The sequence below is a fragment of the Stigmatopora nigra genome, unplaced genomic scaffold (assembly GCF_051989575.1).
Source record: "Stigmatopora nigra isolate UIUO_SnigA unplaced genomic scaffold, RoL_Snig_1.1 HiC_scaffold_39, whole genome shotgun sequence".
Classification (NCBI taxonomy): Eukaryota; Metazoa; Chordata; class Actinopteri; order Syngnathiformes; family Syngnathidae; genus Stigmatopora; species Stigmatopora nigra.
The window spans coordinates 115001-120000 of record NW_027551618.1 but is presented as its reverse complement, the minus strand read 5'-3'; the positions used below and the strand labels follow the sequence as shown (position 1 = coordinate 120000).

General features: G+C 58.1%; 1 non-coding gene across 1 annotated transcript; it reads left to right on the top strand.

Moving 5' to 3' along the window:
- Positions 1 to 4451: 4451 nt before the first annotated feature.
- On the top strand, positions 4452 to 4605 carry LOC144192984 (5.8S ribosomal RNA). Its single transcript, XR_013325529.1, has one exon. It is a non-coding gene; the product is annotated as a 5.8S ribosomal RNA (ribosomal RNA).
- The last annotated feature ends 395 nt before the right edge of the window (positions 4606 to 5000 follow it).

The following is a 5000-nucleotide window of genomic DNA, read 5'->3' as shown; positions in this document are numbered from 1 at the left end:
CCGACTTTTGAGGCATGGATGGATGGCATGAAAAATGTATATTTTGGGGCGGCCTCCGGCGTGAAAATGGCAAACCTATAATGATGGCGGGGCTTTTTCCTACACCGCCGACGGCATGGATGGTTAACAAAAGGTAGCAAGCCCGCCAGCGGATCTGATTCCCATCCGCTAACGGCATACATGGCACGGCATGAATTGATGGTAAAAATCCTTATTAACCCCTGGCTGAATACGAATGAATCTGGTGTCAAAAGAAAGAACTCATCCAAGTGACGGGTCGCTGCTTGGGCAACAGCTTCGCCGTCGGAGAAATGAAATACACGGGTCGCTGCTTGGGCAACAGCTTCGCCGTTGTGGAAATGAAATGAGGTGTCGCTGCTTGGGCAACAGCTTCACCATTGGAGAAAATACGGGTCGCTGCTTGGGCAACAGCTTCGCCGTTGGATGAACTCAAAAATATGGTCACGGGGTCCGCTGCTGGGGCACAGCGGTCACCCCTAGGTACGGGTCGCTGCTTGGGCAACAGCGTCGCCGATGGAAGAAATTACGGGTCGCTGCTTGGGCAACAGCGTCGCCGTCGGAGAAATGAACTCTACGGGTCCGCTGCTGGGGCACAGCGGTCGCCGGTGGTGAAAAAAAATGAAAGGAGTACGGGTCGCTGATGGGGCACAGCGTTCACCGTGACTCGAAATGAACTCGAAAGCCACGGGGTGCTGAAGAGGGCACAGCGCAAACCCCGATTGGCGACCGCGTGGGGACGGCTCGCGCGTCCGTGTTCCCGGCGATAACGGTGAGGTTTCTGGTGCGTGCGACCGGCGATTGACCGGAGGCTAAGGTACTGCGGGTGGTGGACCCCACTCGTCCAAGGCCCCTCCGCGTCAGGGCTGACCATCGTCACTGTCACTGCATCCGCTCCGGGGCTCGTGCGTGCGAGTGGGCGTTCTCGGTCAAAGAGGTATAGTGAAAGTGTGAGGGGCGGCTGTTCGAGCCGTGTACCGAACAACGGAGAGGTTTCTGGCGCGTGCGATCGGCGATTGGCCGGAGGCTAAGGTACTGCGGGTGGTGGACCCCACTCGTCCAAGGCCCCTCCGCGTCAGGGCTGACCATCGTCGCTGTCACTGCAACCGGACGGTCACGGTCCGTGCGGTCGTCTCGCTCTCTTAAAGAGCAGTGCGACAAGACGGGCCGGGGTATAGTGCTTGCAAAGCCGGGATAACGGTGAGGACATAGTGCGTGCGACCGGTGATTGGCCGGAGGCTAAGGTACTGCGGGTGGTAGACCCCACTCGTCCAAGGCCCCTCCGCGTCAGGACTGACCATCGTACTTTATCTGCATCCGCCTCGGTCGCGTGGGTGCGGCTTGGCACGTATGACCACGTCACGCTAAAGACAACGGGGGCAGTGGAACTGAACGTGCGCAGCATAACGAAAGCCGGGATAACGGTGAGGACATAGTGCGTGCGACCGGTGATTGGCCGGAGGCTAAGGTACTGCGGGTGGTAGACCCCACTCGTCCAAGGCCCCTCCGCGTCAGGACTGACCATCGTCACTTTATCTGCATCCGCCTCGGCCTAGTATGTAATGTGGCGGTCGTCTCGCCCGTGTCTTCTGTCGGCAGGGTATAGTCGTGTGGAGGGATGGCTCGTGCGAGCTCGTGGACTGAACAACGGAGAGGTTTCTGGCGCGTGCGATCGGCGATTGGCCGGAGGCTAAGGTACTGCGGGTGGTAGACCCCACTCGTCCAAGGCCCCTCCGCGTCAGGGCTGACCATCGTGCTGTCACTGCAACCGGACGGTCCCCCGCGAGCGCGTTTCGTCTCGCTCTGGCCAATTGGAGAGCCGTGACAACAAGAGCGATGCGTCTGACTCATTCGAGGTCACGGATAACGGTGAGGACACGGTGCGTGCGACCGGTGATTGACCGGAGGCTAAGGTACTGCGGGTGGTAGACCCCACTCGTCCAAGGCCCCTCCGCGTCAGGACTGACCATCGTCACTGTCTCTGCATCCGCCCGGCTGAGTTTGTTCAGCGGTCGTCTCGTTCACGTTCCACACAACCGCGCGTCGGTTTGGGATAGCTGGGTCGGCGAGACGCCGAGAGAAGAGAGTGCGTTCGAAACTGGATAACGGTGAGGACATGGTGCGTGCGACCGGTGATTGGCCGGAGGCTAAGGTACTGCGGGTGGTAGACCCCACTCGTCCAAGGCCCCTCCGCGTCAGGACTGACCATCGTCACCTTATCTGCATCCGCCTGGTGGGGATCTGCACCGTCGACCCAAGCATGAAAACCCTCGTGTCGGTTCGGGCGAGAAAAAGAGTTCAAGGGAAAAAGGCAACGATTTCACCATTCGAGTTCATGTGGAGGACAAAAAGAGGACAAAATGGAAACGAAATGACCATGAGTTCATCGATGGAAATGAGGACAATACTGACGAATATGGAGAGTTCTAAAATTTTGCCAAATGACACCGATGGTTGACGAGAATCCCTAAGCCACGGGGTGGGATACAAACCTGAACTAAAGACCTGCCATAGTCCGGTTTTTTCCCCAAAAGGGCGCATGTGGACGGAGGGCACACATGGAAACCTAACCACCAGCCGAGCCATTGCCGGAGGAAATATAACGATATGCCAAATACCATAGCCTTTGGGACAAAGCCGATTCTTGGAGGACAACAAAAATGAGACATGGTACTTGGTGAAGCACCGGACATATGGAGCCACAGGGGCCAGAAAAGAGCCGATAGTACAGGGCAAGATGTGATGTGACGGTAACGGACATGTGTTAATGATGGTGGACATGTGTTACGAGATGAAATGCTTGGAAATCACGTAAAGAACCGATGCGTGAATGAAAATGAAAACAGATCATGTTGGGACCAGGTTGGGAACCCCTCCACAGTCTGCGACAAAAAAGCTTCCCGTGTGGGATTATTCCGGTAATAAGAAGGGAGTCAGGTGCCCGGTACCTGTACGCCACTATGAAGGCCTCTGGTGGTTGTACGCTGGTTTAAAGACTCGATTTACCCCCGCCTTGACAAATCGAGCGCCACAAAAAGTTGCGCCGTAAAAGGGCCCTGACTTTCCTTGTTGGTTCGGGTTGGCATCGCCGGGGCTTGTGAGATAAGTGCCTATTCTAGGGGGATGGAGTACACAATCTCTACGACCTCTTTGGTGCCTCTGGGTGGTTCAGGCCCGTGGGAAAAGCCTCAGAGCCGCTTCCTTGAGGAGCCGCGGGTGACTCACGGGTTACGTCATCGCCTGGAGGTGTCGGGAGTTCTTTGTTTTGTTTTGCGAAAAACCCCCGTCACGAGAAACTGTGCTTCTTCTCGGTTTGTTACGGTTGCACGCAGGTGCCGCCGGCCGTTCCCACAGTTTTCTCGTCGTGTCACCGGGCTGCTTGCGGCTATCGGTAGATGCACTGTGCACGTCTCCCTGCCACGAAAGGAAGGAGTGAAGGAAGGTTGGCAAATAACCGAATCGATCGCGTGACAAGGTACAGGGCGATCGCACGTATTGACGTGAGGCATAACGAGAGGGGGTTGGGCCTAGGGCCGGCCCCGGAGGTATCCGTCCCTGTCGATTCTCTCTCTGGGTTGACGCGCAAGAGCACGGGCATGGCAGTCCGCGCGTGCGTCCCCGGGCTAGTCTCCGGCAGCGGCGTTCCGCCTCTTAGGGTAGTCGGGCGCCGAATCCCTCCCTCTCGCCCGGACCGGACTTTCGAAGGCTCATGTAGATGGCACTTATAGACGTGTCGGGGCCCGAGAAACAATGGTCCCGCACCGCCGAGGCCGGAATGGTTACAGTTTACTGTAACCGCTATAGTCAACGTAAAGGGGTGCACGTTGCCCGTCTCTGATGCGATGAAGGTTCGGGAAGATCGATTCGATGGACGGTGGTCGAGCCCGGATCCATTACGGCGACCACCACGGACAAGGTACCCGGTTCCGCTTTTGCTCGTCTGGCGCGTGCCAACAAAACGGGGGTATATGGGTTGCCACCCGGCCCGGTCTTGTGCTACGCTCGGAGTGTTCTGGGGTTCGGGAGCCGTGGGAAAAGCCTCAGAGCCGCTTCCTTGAGGAGCCGCGGGTGACTCACGGTGCTACGTCACCGCATTCCTCCGAGGACAGTAGTTACGCCGGATCACCGGTCCCATTACCTGGCCTTCGGCGACATCTCAACGCTCACCCCTTGGGCCCCACTTTACCCAAGTCGGGATGAACCTAGGATGGGGGGAGCTCTTGATCGACCCTAGGCCCCACCGCCTAACTCAGCCAAATCAGGGGTGGATAAACCGTGCCCGCCTTGGGAGCAATAGACCTTCCGATGCTTTGCCAACTCAGGTGTTGCGATCTTGAAAGGTGTCTCCGGGCATCACTGCTCTACATGGGTGGCCGGGCAGCGGGGGGCTGACCCGGGCGGCCGCCTGGAGATGTCGGGAGGCACCTGTAGACAACTCTCAGCGGTGGATCACTCGGCTCGTGCGTCGATGAAGAACGCAGCTAGCTGCGAGAATTAATGTGAATTGCAGGACACATTGATCATCGACACTTTGAACGCAACTCGCGGCCCCGGGTCCCTCCCGGGGCCACGTCTGTCTGAGCGTCGCCTGACATTCAATCGGGCCCGACCGCGGCGGTGAGGGGCGGCACCGTTCCGCGGCGTGGCCCGCGACTGGGGATGCAAGATCGGGGAAAGTGTTATGCCAGCACGCACCCCGACCCCCTAAGTAAAGCCAGATACGGGGCTCGTCCATGCCCGTACAGAGAAGTGGTCGAGAGAGCGAGATTTCGGGGAACATGCATATGTGAGCGAGGCATGTCGTTGAGATCCACAAAGACCTCACAGTCCGCGGTCACGAGGCGGTCATTTGGATAGTAACCACCGACCCGTGAGTGTCCCTCCGCAAAATGGACTGGATCCGAGGCAAAAACAACACGGACCGAAGGCGCCGGCGCGTGGTGCGCGGACACCCGCGTCGGCAGGGCGATAACCGAAAAAAT